Source organism: Ovis canadensis, chromosome 16 (genome assembly GCF_042477335.2).
Source record: "Ovis canadensis isolate MfBH-ARS-UI-01 breed Bighorn chromosome 16, ARS-UI_OviCan_v2, whole genome shotgun sequence".
NCBI lineage: Eukaryota > Metazoa > Chordata > Mammalia > Artiodactyla > Bovidae > Ovis > Ovis canadensis.
The window spans coordinates 15,267,051-15,281,850 of record NC_091260.1 but is presented as its reverse complement, the minus strand read 5'-3'; the positions used below and the strand labels follow the sequence as shown (position 1 = coordinate 15,281,850).

At 50.3% G+C, this 14,800-nt stretch overlaps 1 long non-coding RNA gene across 1 annotated transcript in view; it reads right to left on the bottom strand.

Moving 5' to 3' along the window:
* LOC138421679 (uncharacterized) overlaps nucleotides 1-14,800 on the bottom strand; it is a 51,906-nt gene that overhangs the window by 4,252 nt on the left and 32,854 nt on the right. Inside the window, exon 3 of the long non-coding RNA XR_011249592.1 lies at nucleotides 13,616-13,719. This is a non-coding gene — a long non-coding RNA (uncharacterized lncRNA). The remainder of the gene's footprint in view (nucleotides 1-13,615; nucleotides 13,720-14,800) is intronic.

Genomic DNA, 14,800 nt, shown 5'->3' with positions numbered 1-14,800 from the left:
CCGTAGGGTGGCAGAGAGTCAGACAGGACTAAGTGACTAACACTTTCTCTTCCTTCAGTGAGAGTGCAGAGCCTGTGTCTTTAACCCAAATTCTACACTGTCAGATTTTGGGTCACTTGATATATTTTACTCCATATATTGTCACAAATGACCCAAATCTTCTACGGCACCGAGGAGGGCGTCAGAAATAGTAAAGAGGTAATGAGTCGTGGGTGGCCAGTGCCCTTTGCCTCTGTGACTGCTCCCTCTCCTGCACCACTCACAGTCCTGTCCCCTCAGATCCACTCATGGAGAGTAGAGGGGTTGACCCTGGCAAGACCACAGCCAGGCCAGGCACCCAGGCTCCTTCTAACTTCAGGCCACCCACCAAGGAAACAGGCAGAAAGGCCACGTGGCCGGAGCCAAGCAGCAAGTCAGAACCGTCCTTCTAGAGCCCATCCAGAGGCAGTGATGGGGGGAACGGAGAAGGGAGGCATTTACCAGTAAATGAGTCTCTTGAAAGATTCATCTTCATATTGGCAATTACGTCTGTGCCCAGTGGGGCTGGCAGGATCCCGGGGAGCGGCAGGCAGTGGGGCGTGCGCATCGGTGGGGTGCTGAGTAGGGGCTGTTTCCCAAACTCTGGTGACGCTCACTGCAGATCCCAGAAAACCACCCTTGTCCCTGTGCCCAGTGCCTCAAATGGTGAAAGCAACTCAACTCCTAGAGGAATTCAAGCTCAGTGCCAAGCTGGCATGTTCCCGGAAAGGCAGGAAGCAATGGCATGCCAAAGGGGTTGTGAAGTCTTCTGGGCGAGGTTCGTGTTGTTTCTTCCCACCTAGCACACACGCTTGCCCAAAGCGGGGAGGGAGAGGCTCGCTCCGTTAGCACACCCCACCCCGCTCCCCCAGGGGGCCTTTCCACTGCAGAATGCCCACACCTTCTAGTGTGGCATCGCCCTCGCCTCCTAGTGAGCAAAGCAGAGGGGGGCGTGTCGCTTGTCTCAGCCCCCTCCCTTGTCTGCGACACGGCTGTAAAGTAGCTTCCAGACTGGCAACATCCAGGTGAGGAGTAAATAAAACACCTGAGCGGTTCATTTCTAAATTGAGAATACGGAGTAGGAAGGGAAGCTCTTAAGCCTCAGTTCTTCCATTCCTCACTCTGTAAAATGAGGCTCCCTATAGCCTATGATTACCGTATTCAGTGGAAAAGTGTGTATAAGGACCTGGCACATAATAAGCACTCAAATAAGGGCAGTTATTAGTATTCACAGGTGCCGTTGCTGTTGTTTTGATGTTGGCCACTGTACAGGTGAAAATCCCAGAAGCTGTGGCTGCTCTTCCAGGATGTTCTGATTCCTCGGGGAGTGCTCTGGAATCTGGAATGACGGTGAGTCCCATTGCCTAACTTACAAGCTCCATTCACATCCCTTGACTCTGGCCAAGCGTCTGAGAGCTGGGCGTCCCTGGGCTTCAGAGATTCCAGAGCAGGAGGACAAAGGCCCAGACACAATGGGTCTGGAGGCATTTCTAGGGCCCTTTTACTTCTGTGGCTTCGGCCTGAGTTGGAAAGTGTACAGGTCCTGCCTCCCCTAACGTGTCAATAAGCTAGGTCATCTCAGGACAAACCTTTATTAGATGAGAAAAAGCCTAATTAAGTTGGATTTCCTGACTTGAGGAGCTGAGACCCCTCCGCTTATGGGGATGGAGCTCTGTGCCGCCTAGGAGCCCCTCTCTGTGGCCGCCAAACACCCCTCCCTGTGGCCTCCACACACCCCTCCCTGAAGTAGTATCGGCCCTCACTCTTTCCTGTCCCTTACACACGGACAGGAAGTGCAGAGACAGACACAAGAAGAGGAGAGAAGGAAGCTATTATGCTCTCAGCTGGCACCCACGTTCCTCTCAGGGAAGGGATTGCCTTTGTGGAGGTTCAGGTCCCTGAAGAGATCTAAACTGGGGGTGGGAGAGAGCTGAAGAAGGCTTAGGAGAGGGGGGGATGGAGGCTGGCCCCGGGGATTGGGAACAGCCGAGGGATGTTCGGGGAGACATCTGAACTCACCTTTCAGTCGCCTGTGGCCACGAGGCACACTTCCCCTGTCTCCCTAAGCTTCCCGTGCACGCCTTGGCTACACACCCGGGACTTGTCAGAATTTTTAAAAGTGAAAATTAGGAGAAAAGATTGAGTTGCAAATTCTGATAGATTTGATGTGGAACAGGATCAGGGCACCCATGAAACCAAGCAGGCCCTAAGCCGGCCTAGCTGAGGGTCCACAGGCGCTCAGAGGCCCAGGTGTCTGGGAACACCCCGCCCTCCCTCTCCCCATCCCCCACCTCTTCTCCTCCCTCCAACATCTCCGTAATGGTGAGAGCTTGAGAGTGGAAGAGACCCCCTAGGTGGTGGCAGTGAAGGGGAACATCCAGAAAAAGCCAGTGGAATCTTAAAGGATAAGCCATCTCAGCTGATTTCCTGGCTTCAAACATAGAAACACTAATATCAGCTTGTGCATTTATTATCCTTTCCAAAGTGCTTTCCCTTATTTTGTCCCTTTTAACCTCAGCGTTTTGTTCAGTTTTCAGACAAGGAGACTGCAGCCCCAAGAGGTCACATGACCCGTGGAAGTGGCATTGCCCAGGGCCTGCTCCCTACTGCTGTTGGGACCTGTGCTGACTCAGCCGAGCCCAAGCCTCTGGTTGCAAGTTTGCTAATCGTTAGGATGTTAAGTGACTCCAAAAATACTATGGGGGTGGCTTCCAGGAGACAAAGCTGAGCCTGGAAAAGGGGTTCAGGACCAACCTCTGTTATGACCCACCCCCAGCAGGTAGGGAGCAGGAGGGTGAGCAGGAAGGGGCCAGGGGCAAGCCCAGCTCAGCTGCCCAGCAGGGGAAGAAGTGCTTGTTTGGTGTAGCAAAGAGGATGGTGAAGAGCCTGAGGAGGGCTACAATGGGGCTGGAACCCAGAGATTTGTGTGCGCACAGCTAGGGGAAGCCTGGGTGCAGAGACAAGAACCTCAGAAGAGAGAGCAGTTGCTGCTGTGTTGGTTGGCACTAGAGGGGCTGTTTTGACCAAGACTCACTCAACCTCACTGTTTTCTTGATGGGGAAAGTGAAGGTGAAAGTTGCTCAGTCGTGTCTGACTCTTTGCAACCCCATTGACTGGTCCATAGAATTCTCCGGGGTGAATACTGGAGAAGGTAGCCTTTCCCTTCTCCAGGGGATCTCCCCCACCCAGGGATTGAACCCAGGTCTCCCGTATTGCAGGTAGATTCAGGCAGATTCTTAACCAGCTGAGCCCCCAGGGAAGCCCAAGAATACCGCAGTGGGAGTGGGTAGCCTATCCCTTTTCCAGTGGATCTGCCCGACCCAGGAATTGAACTGGGGTCTCTTGCATTGCAGGCAGACTCTTTACCAACCGGGCTGTCAGGGAAGCTCCTGCTTGAGGAAGTCACACAGAGGCTGCTCTGTGCCTAGAGTGGATTTCCCCCTGTTTCGCTAGAGGGAGCCCAAGTTCCTACTCCTTGCTTGCAGCCCATCTGGCCAGAGGTGACCTTCCCTGGTGCTCCAGGTAAGATGCGAGTCAGGGGCTCAGGGGAGGAGCAGCTCTGCCCCCTAGTAATGGGGAGATGTCAATGGACATTGGAGAATGTTTTCAGGAAGTAGCAAAGGCTAGATTTGACTGGAAAATGAGTGCTGTTTCTACTCAGAATTTGTGAGATCCTACACCGCTTCCCTGAACCTGGTGGTGTGTATTCTACCCTCGGTCGGCTTTCGCCCCCCCAGGATCGGTGCTCTTCTCAGCAAGTCCCTCCAAGTACAGAGTTCCAGGACCCAGACACAGTGACAGGGGAAGGGAGAGGCTTAGCTGTGTGCTTAATGAGGATCATAAGACCCACCACCTATCAAGAAGGCAGTATGAGTGGTGGTCAGACTTGTGGGCTCTGTAGTCAGGCGATTTTGTCTCCAAATCTCCCCTAAATAGACGTGTCCGCCAAGGTACCAGGAACCTCTTCTATCTTGTTTACCGCAAAACCCCCAGTGCCTGGAATAGAGCCTGGCACACACAGAGGAGTCAATATTTTATGAAGAAACCAGCAGCTCCAACCTTACTGCTTCTTTAGCCTCGCACCAGCGACTTCGTCCCTTTGAGTGTCAGTCCCCTCCTCTGTAAAACGGGGTGAAAACTTGCTTACCAGATGCACGTGTGTGCACGCTCAGTTGCTCGGTCGTGTCCGACTCTTTGCAACCCCATGGGCTGCAGCCCTTCAGGCTCCTCTGTCCTGGGATTCTCCAGGCAGGAATACTGGAGTGGGCTACTATTTCCTCCTCCAGGGATCCTCCCTGGCCCAGGGATCGAACCTGAGTCTTCGGCATCTGCTGCACTGCAGGGGTATTCCTCACTGGTGAGCCCCCTGGGAAGCCCCGTGGTGAGGATTAAAAGAGAGAACCCAGCCGTGGCACTCAGCACTGCGCTTAGTGCGTCTCCACTAAGCCTTCAGCAACAGCAGCTAGTTCATAAGTCAATGCACCCGACACTTTGCGAGGTGCTGTGCATGCGGGCACACGCTTTTCTGCACGCATGTGAGTGTGCACTGGTGGGCACGCATACACAGTCTCAAGTTATCCTCCCAGGAGATCATTCTATTATTATCTTATTTTTACAGCTGAGGAGGCTGAAGCCTGGAGAGGTGCCTCAAGAGACAAGTTGCTTTGCTGGTAAGTGGTGGTGGAACCAGAATTTTAAGGCCCGGCATCTTTGTTCTCACACTCAAAAATGTTTGCCTAGACTCCTGGATCGGATACTCTGCAAACAGCAATGTACTGGTTTGGGTCACTCAGTGCAGAAGACAAAGCAAGTCTTCACCAATCCTTTTCTGCATATATGACACTTACTTCCAAAGCTGGTGACTAAAAGTACCCAAGAAGTGATGAGCTGAATTGCCCAAGGAGCAATGACGGGTCATCAGGTATCAGACATGGGGCGCAGCCTTGCATCTTGCTGCCTTGGGGAAACAGGATGCTCTCAAGGAGTTTACAGCCCACGCTGGCAGGGCGGAGAGCGGATCTTAGTTTTCAGCGTCTCTGAGCATCTCTCGGGTCACTAACCACGAGCAGATGCCAGTGTCAACCCACAGGCAACAGAGGCTGATATTGTAGGTCTGCGGTGAGATTTTGGGGCCTGACTCTTTGACAAGCACTCTGGATAATTCTATGCAAGTGTGCTTTCTGCTTTTGGAAATTTGGAAAAAAAAAAATAAAGATCTATCAAATAGGTTTGTTCCCTAGAGTTATCTGTTAAGCAGGAAGGGAGAGCAGACTCTGGAAGCTTTTCAAGAAAGGAGGATGTCAAAGAGATGTCAGTTTACGGGGAACTCCCCACCTACTGCAAGTTCCCCTCCCCCCACCATCCCCAAACACTATTCTGGTGGCCGCCCTCCAAAGAAGCACTGAGTTGGCTCCCAGGCAGCCACCCAGCCTTGCCAACGGGGCAGAGAACATTAAGCCCAGAGAAAGGGGAGGAATAAGGAATCAGCTCCTCCTGTGTCCTGCTCCTCTACCTCCCCTTGCTTCCACTGGAAAAGAGAAAATTGCCAAGTAATTGGTCTTCGACAACCCCTGCTGGTCTAGGTCCTTTCATTCTTGCTGAGATTATAATTAGGGACTCGGTAAATTTAAATTGAAAATCCATGAGCAGAGCAGAGCCTTCATTTCTCAAATGTTTTTTCATGGTACATGTCTGCACGCTCAGTCGTGTCTGACTCTTTGCAACCCCATGGGCTGTGTTCCTCCAGGCTCCTCTGTCGGTGGGATTCTCCAGGCAAGAACACTGGAGTGGCTGCCATTTCCTACTCCAGGGGGTCTTCATGACTTAGGGATCGAACTTGCGTGTTTTTTGTATCTCCTGCATTGGCAGGCGGATTCTTTACCACTGAGGCACCCAGGAAGCCCAAATGGTGCTCCCAGCCAGTATGGGCAGCAGTGGCTGGTGAGTCCAGCGGGGACTGGAAGCTGGGGAGCACAGCCCCTCAGCTCTTGGCAAAAGCACAGGAGCAGCAGCATGGATGAGCATTCGCTATGCCCTGGAGGTTCAGTCTGGCGTGCTTTCTAAGCCTTGTTTTAGTACATCCACCCTTGGAGGTAGCACTATTCTATTCCCATGTTATAGACAGGGAAACTAAGGCTCAGAGAGACAGTGATTTGCCCAGGGTCACATAGCTAGCAAGGGACAAGACAGACCTGAAGCCCCATATGTCTGAACTTGCAACCTAGGTGTTGGTTTGTCTTCTCAGCAATGGACCAGGGGCCTAAATCCCAGATCCGAGTACATTTCAGGTTCTGTGGTCCTTGTTTCCCCCCTACTAAAGTCTGGGTGCAGCCGTAGCCTGCCCTGCGCCCTGAGGGTCTATAGGTCTGAGTGAGGTTCGTGGTGGGGCTAAGAAAGAGGAGAATTCTCCGTCCTGTGAGCTATGGGTTCTCTCTGCACTGATCACTCGGCCTGCTACCCCTGGGTCCTTGAAACAGTGTGTCTGGGCAGGAGCACCCATCACATCACCTCCACCTCCGTTCCTCTGAGGAGGAATCAGAGACCTCAGAGAGGTAAAAGGGCTTTGTCCAGGACGCCTCCGCCAGCTCTTGGCTGATGGAGTTGGGACTGGGAGCTTCCCGGCGTCCACCAAGCTGCTGCTCTGCAGCTCTGTAGAGCTGGGCTCCTCTTCCAGGGAATGAGCCTGTCCAAACAGAAAGCCAAGCCAAACAGAAAGCAGGTGGGGAAGGAAAGGAAGCGCCCGTGTCTTGGTTGCCTATGATACGTGGGCTGTGAAAGAGAAGGGTGTCGGGGCCACCCTGTCAGCGGGAACTTTTGGCTTTGCCTGTCTCACTGTTGTGCAAACAGAACACAACAACTGTGGTAAGGACAACTGTGGTCCTTACCTGGTAGAGGTGATGTGAGGGTCAGCTGGGGTCACTGATGTACAACATGCCCCCAGTGCAATGCTTAGTAAAGACTGGTTCAAAGCAAAACCATTACTTGTTTCCTTGTTCAAAAGTGTACTAATATTATTAATAATTCTTATAATAACATTAAGAAATATTAATGCCTCTGTTCTCCAGATGGGAAAACCAAGGCTGATGGAGATTAGGGGACTTAGACAAGCATCTTGTGAGAGGCAGGTCCTGGGTCCAGCAGGAGGCTGTGCGATCCCTTGCCTGTTCCCCCCACCCCACAGTCAGCACGTCACTCTAATCTGAGGGGGTGTCAGTAGGACAGGGATATCAGTGGTTGGGGTCTCTGATCTCCCCAGGCAGACCAACCCGTGACTCAGCTCTCCAGGACAAGCCTCTGCGGGGCCTACAGTACAGTTCAACCATCCAGCACCCCAGAGCAGTGAGGGTGCGAGTTGCCTTGTAGGCCAGGAACAAAGGCTTGGAGACCTTGCCCAAGGTCCTAGTCCTTTTTTTTTTTATTTTAAATTTTTATTTTTACTTTATTTTACTTTACAATACTGTATTGGTTTTGCCATACACTGACATGAATCCACCACGGGCGCACATGCGATCCCAAACATGAACCCCCCTCCCACCTCCCTCCCCACAACATCCCTCTGGGTCATCCCTGTGTACCAGCCCCAAGCATGCTGTATCCTGCATCAGACATAGACTGGTGATTCGATTCTTACGTGATAGTATACATGTTTCAATGCCATTCTCCCAAATCATCCCACCCTCTCCCTCTCCCATAGAGTCCAAAAGTCCGCTATACACATCTGTGTCTTTTTTGCTGTCTTGCATACAGGGTCATCATTGCCATCTTTCTAAATTCCATATATATGTGTTAGTATACTGTACTGGTGTTTTTCTTTCTGGCTTACTTCACTCTGTATAATCGGCTCCAGTTTCATCCATCTCATCAGAACTGATTCAAATGTATTCTTTTTAATGGCTGAGTAATACTCCACTGTGTATATGTACCACAGCTTTCTTATCCATTCATCTGCTGATGGACATCTAGGTTGTTTCCATGTCCTGGCTATTATAAACAGTGCTGCAATGAACACTGGGGTACATGTGTCTCTTTCAATTCTGGTTTCCTCGGTATGTACGCCCAGCAGTGGGATTGCTGAGTCATAAGGTAGTTCTATTTGCAGTTTTTTAAGGAATCTCCACACTGTTTTCCATAGTGGCTGTACTAGTTTGCATTCCCACCAACAGTGTAGGAGGGTTCCCTTTTCTCCACACCCTCTCCAGCATTTATTGCTTGCAGATTTTTGGATGGCAGCCATTCTGACTGGTGTGAAGTGGTACCTTATTGTGGTTTTGATTTGCATTTCTCTAATAATGAGTGATGTTGAGCATCTTTTCATGTGTTTGTTAGCCATCCATATGTCTTCTTTGGAGAAATGTCTATTTAGTTCTTTGGCCCATTTTTTGATTGGGTCGTTTATTTTTCTGGAGTTGAGCTGCATAAGTTGCTTGTATATTTTGGAGATTAGTTGTTTGTCAGTTGCTTCATTTGCTATTATTTTCTCCCATTCAGAAGGCTGACTTTTCACCTTGCTTATAGTTTCCTTTGTTGTGCAGAAGCTTTTAATTTTAATTAGATCCCATTTGCTTATTTTTGCTTTTATTTCCAGAATTCTGGGAGGTGGATCATAGAGGATCCTGCTGTGATTTATGTCAGAGAGTGTTTTGCCTATGTTCTCCTCTAGGAGTTTTATAGTTTCTGGTCTTACATTTAGATCTTTAATCCATTTTGAGTTTATTTTTGTGTGCGGTGTTAGAAAGTGATCTAGTTTCATTCTTTTACAAGTGGTTGACCAGTTTTCCCAGCACCACTTGTTAAAGAGATTGTCTTTACTCCATTGTATATTCTTGCCTCCTTTGTCAAAGATAAGGTGTCCATATGTGTGTGGATTTATCTCTGGGTTTTTATTTTGTTCCATTGATCTGTATTTCTGTCTTTGTGCCAGTACCATACTGTCTTGATGACTGTGGCTTTGTAGTAGAGCCTGAAGTCAGGCAAGTTGATTCCTCCAGTTCCATTCTTCTTTCTCAAGATTGCTTTGGCTATTCGAGGTTTTTTGTATTTCCATACAAATCTTGAAATTACTTGTTCTAGTTCTGTGAAAAATATTGCTGGTAGCTTGATAGGGATTGCATCCTAGTCCTTTTTTAATTTTTAAAAATTTTATTGGAGTATATTTGCTTTACAATGTTGTGTTAGCTTCTGCTGTACGGCAGAATCAGCTAGACATCTCTCCCTTCTGTTTTGAATTTCCTTTCCATTTAGGTCACCACAGAGCACGGAATGAAGTTCCCTGTGCTTTACAGTCGGTTCAGTCCTGGTTCTTACGGAGTCTTCCCTGGTGGCCAGTCACCTGCTGTGGGGGCTCTTTCATTTAGTAAATAAGGAAATATCCCCTTTACACTCTCTTCCTTGTCCAGGAAGGAAGGAAGGAATGGAGGGAGGGAGGGAAGGAGGGAAGATGAAAGAGCCTGTGTGCTAAAGTAACAGTTGGGACATTTGTATGATGGGAATATGAGAATACAGAGATTTTTTGTTTTGTTTTTCTTTTAATATTATTGCAACTTTAATGTAAGTTTGAAAAGATTTCAAAATAAATTATGAAAAAACTAAAACATTTCCCCTGTCTTCAAATATTATTAGTGATTTTTGAACATATTCAAGAACGGTCGTGCTTCTTTCTTGCCCTTTGCCCTTTGGTGTTTTGGCCTCCCTGGCTGTCTCTGTCTTACTCTGCCTCCTTCTTTCCCTCTGCGTCTGTCACTTGGCTTGGGGACATCGCGAAAGTTAACCCTGACATCAAGGGATAGCTTAGCCCTCTTCCTTTCCAACACGCCCCTCCAGAAGCCCCTCTACTCAGTTTAGTGGCCGGCTGAATCAAACAGCAGCTCAGCACCTTGACAACGGTATCGCTTTTTAAAAAATACTTTTTTAAGCCATGCCGTGAAGTTTGTGGGGTCTTGGTTCCTTGACCAGGGACCAAACCTGCTCCCTTGCACTGGAAGCTCAGACTCTTAACCGCTGGACCACCAGGGAAGTCCCCAAGGGCATCACTTTTAAGTATCATTGTAATTTTCTCTGGTTTTAGAAACTCCCAGCTGAGCCTCTCTCCTCACTTTCCTAAATGTAAATAAACACGTCCCCAGCTGGGAAGGGCAGCAGCATAAACTGGCTGTGTTTGTGCAAAACACAAAATTGGCATGCTCTTCTTCCTGCCTGGGGCGGGCACAGAGAGGACAGAGGGCAGAGGAGAATGGAAGGGGAAGGGAGAGAGCAAGCAGAAGGCAGGGGAGAAAGAGAGCGGGTGCTGGAGGCGGAGGAGAGGCTGCAGAAAGGCCCCAGGGAGTCACACCTAGCTCTCTCACACCATCAGGGAAAAGCGGAAAATGACAGAGAAACTGGCTGCGGAAAACCATGTCATTACAGGGAGAGGGCAGAGTTTCCTGCACCATTAAGAGTGGCGCAGTGAGGGCCGAGAGAGAAGGAGTTTCTGAGCTCCCTAAAGCCCAGGAACACCACATTCTGCATCCTCTCTCTATCCACGGCAGAGCTGAACTGGCCTCTGAGTCCAAACCCCTGTTCTGCTGATCTAGCTTTGTCTGCAGCAAATGCATCTGGGGCTTCTGCAGTTTTCCTGAGAAACAGCACATTTCCTAGGGAGTGAACACCATCACTGATACTTGTTCTTTTCAGCTCGAGGGACCATCCCAGGAACAACACTTGGACCCCGCTCTCCGAAGGAGGAAAGGTCATGCAGTGATGTCATAACCTCAGCAGGAAGCATCCACCAGACAGGACCTAAAGGGCTCAGAGAAGCCTCACACTGTTTTTTCCAGCCTCACCATAAAAGGGGCAGAGGTGAGCCCAGGGTGACAGAGACTTTAGCCCTGTGCACACGCCGTGCACCCAGAGCGCTGATGCCCGGAGAAGTAACATCAAGATCTCCGTGATTCCTGGGCCAGTCGGGGTCTCAGAAGGAAATCAGGCTTTCGGCCTTTCCACCCCTGGAGAAAAGCCACATTTTCGCTACTGCTCACCTTCTCTAGTTTGGATCTGGAGGTGGGGAGGGGAGAGAGGAGAGCGATGTTGCCCTGCCCTCTGCTGGGGGAAGCACAGCAAAACCGCACTAAATTCAGGGGCCGAGGAGCTTGGGTTTCGGGTTAGCTGAGCGGAAACCCTCCTTCGCCCCCCTTCCTGAGACTGCATCCGGGCTGGCAGAGCAGAGTGGACGGCGGCCTCTTGGTGCTGAACTTGGGGAAACCAGGGCCCAGGACTCTGGACTCAGAACGGCCCTTCCCAGGATTGCATGCTGTAAAACGTTTCCTCTCCGATGAATCGTCGCTAAGAACACGCTTGACACGTTCCCCTTTCACCTAAGACTCAGACGTGGGCATTTGCGTCATCTGAGTTCAGTGAGGTGTCTTCTGTTTACTGAATTTCTCCTCTTCCTGTGGTTTGGCTGGGCAGTGCCATTTTGTATCAACTTGTTGTCTGGGATTTGTACCCTCGCACCTGCCCACGGGGCGTCAAGGGTCAACAGAAGCCCTCTGTGTCCTGAGACAGGCGCAGGCCCCTGTGGTCACCAGAATGTCCCACAGCAGCCTTCAGAGGACTGGGATGAAAGGGCCTCAGGCAGGGCTGACCCTTGGGCAGAGTTGCCAATCAGACCTATGGCTGCTTTCTCTTTTGTAGCTTTGATGATAATTTTTGTTAATTTTCAGTTATGCAGATGATACGCTCATACATTCATCCTTAAAAACCACAACACAGAACGTTAGCAACAAAAGACCCACACCCCAAATCATTTTGCTTCTTTTTTAAAAAAAAATTTTTGCATAATATTTCATCATTGCCAGTGAGATTTAAGGCTTACTGGCTTCGCTTGGTTTGTCTCTCTCCTCCCGGTCCCTATCAAGGATGGGGCAGCCTGCGGGTGGGTGACAAGAAGCGGGATGCATCGTTTCCACCTGAGAAAGGGCAGGAAACAGACGATGCCTGAGCTGAGTCTTCCTGAAGACTCGTCTTCCCCACCCCCAAGGAGCCGTGGAACCACCCTCACGGATGCAGGGAGAGTCTGGGCCCCCTAGCAGGGCTCTTCCCCTCCTGCCGCCGTGATGCTCCCTGGGGGAGGGCCGCTGCCCTTCTCTCTGCTTGGTCTGAGATGATTTGAGGAAAGAAGGAACACCGTGTGAGCAATGGACCTGGCCATCCCTCCTCATGGATCAACCGAGGTGCAGGGAGGAGCGGGTGGGACTTCTTCTTTATTCCCTCCCCATAAGCAGCAGCAGCTAAAGGAAAGTTCGAAAGCCCCAGAAGCCAGCCGTGGTGCCAGACAGTAAGGACCTCTGCTTCCTCTCCTGTTTTTCCTTTGCACGTAGTGTGAGTATGCGCAGGGCTTCGCTGGGGGCTCAGTGTAAAGCGTCTGCTTGCAGCACAGGGGATGCAGGTTCGATCCCTGGGTTGGGAAGATCCTCTGGAGAAGGAAATGGCATCCCACTCCAGTACTCTGCCTGGGAAACCCCATGGATGGAAGAGCCTGGCGGCTACAGTTCATGGGGTCACAGTAGTTGGGCACAACATAGAGACTAACCCCCCATGCACCCCACGAGTCATACACACTGCTCCCTCATCATCATGTGACCGTGGGCAGACCCCCTGAGGAGCCTATGGTTCACATAAGCCTTCCTTCCCCGCACTGTTCCCCCACCATCTGCACGTCCCCCAGACCGCAGCCCTCGACCAGGAACACAGGCCTTTACCAGGAACAAGGGCCTCCGTGACTCTCAGACGGTTGAGCAGAGAGACTGTGCCTTTCCCCTGCCGCGGTACAGATGTGGGAATTTCCCTCGAGATAAGGACCACACCTCCTTCTCAGCAACTGCTTGTGGCCCCAAGAGCAAGAGGGAGGTCTTATGCCCCCAAAGAAAACGGAATTGCCCGTGACTCATACTAGGCCCTGCTGGTTGAGAAATCTGCTTCCTGGGGTTGGGGGTAGGGGAGTGGAGCAGAACTGGTGCCAGGGGTGTGTGTGTGTGTGTGTGTGTGTGTGTGTGTGTGTGTGCATCTGCAGTTGGCCTAGCAAACTATGGCAACGTTGAACTTTCCTGGGACCAGGGCTTTCAGAAAACCAGCTTCCAAACCATCGAACCATCCCTTCCTAGATGATCATGGGGCCCAAAGTCTGTTTGGACTTTGTTTTAAAGAGCAAGACAAAAAGGACTAAATGAGAAGGAAAAATAATTCAGCCATGTGAATGATTCCTCCCACAATAACTAATTAAGAAGTTGAACAATCTGCTCCCATGCGAGGTGGGGACAGGGGAGGTGTTGTATGAGGTGGGCTCTCGGAGGCCCTTGGAGGCTGGGTCTGACGCCTGCTTCCTGCGGTCCCAGCTCTCGTCCTGTTTCCAAGCCTTGAAAAGACACCTTCTTGCCTTCTGAAGACTCTGCTGCTTGTTTGATGTGCAGTAGGTCTCTGGAGGGCAATTGGGATTGTCATGTTGGGTCTCAAGGGAAGAGGAAGTGAAGCAGTTTCGATTTTTCTTTCTTTCTTTCTTTTTTGTGCTATTGTGGCAAACGGGAAATATCAGCTTGGATAAACAAAATGGGGAACCGAGACTCACCACGTGATTCTGATCATTTTCTCACTTTGGCAGAACAGGAGCAGAGAACAAAGGCGCTTTCTGAAGCCACAGCTTAACTTTTAGGCAGTGACGTCTTTGTTTGTCTAGAGAAAGGAAGAGAGAAAATAATGTCTGTTGAAACCTTATTATTTTATTAAGCTGTCTTATTTACTCTTTCTCCAAACCCAATGACATGATACTTGTGTCCCCAGGTCACGCTGGGGAAACTGAGGCAGTTTCTGAGGCAGAAACTGAAGAGGCTTGCCCAAGGTCATTCATGTAGCGATGAATGCTTGAGAAAGGATCCAAAATCTTGAAAAAATTTTTTTTATTGAGGTATAGCTGATTTACAGTGTTTCAGGTATACAGCAATGGAGAAGGAAATGGCAACCCACTCCAGTGTTCTTGCCTGGAGAATCCCAGGGATGGGGGAGCCTGGTGGGCTTCCGTCTGTGGGGTTGCAGAGTCAGACACGACTGAAGCGACTTAGCAGCAGCAGCAGCAGCAGGTATACAGCAAAGTGATTAAGCTACACACACACACACACACACACACACACACGCACCCACACACACACACACGCACACACACACACGCACACACACACACACAAACGTTGTTACTTAGTTGTCTCAGTCATGTCCCCTTCTTTTGCTGCCTCATGGACTGTTGCCCTTAAGCCTCCTCTGACTATGAGATATTCCGGGCAAGAATATTGGAGAGGGTTGCCATTTCCTACTCCAGGGGATCTTCCCGATTCAGGGATCAAACCCCAGTCTCTTGAGTCTCCTGCATTGGCAGGAGGGTTCTTTACTGTCTGAGCCTCCAGGGAGCCCATATGCAGGAGCCCTGGGTTCGATATCCCTGGGTCGGGAAGGTCTCCTGGAGTAGGAAGTGGCAGCCCTCTCCAGTGTTCTCGCCTGGAGAATGCCATGGTCAGAGGAACCTGGTGGGAACCAATGTCCATGACATTGCAAAGAGTCAGACACGGCGGAGCAACTAGCTTTTCTTTCATATATATTCTGTTTCCATATAGGTCATTACAAAACGCCGAGTGGAGTTCCCTGTGCTACTCAGTAGGTCCAAAGGATCCCCAAGGGGCTGTGACTGTTGCTAAATTTCCTGTTTCCTGGCTCTTGCACGGTCTCTGGCCCTTCCCTCCTCACTCATCTATTACTTCGCTCT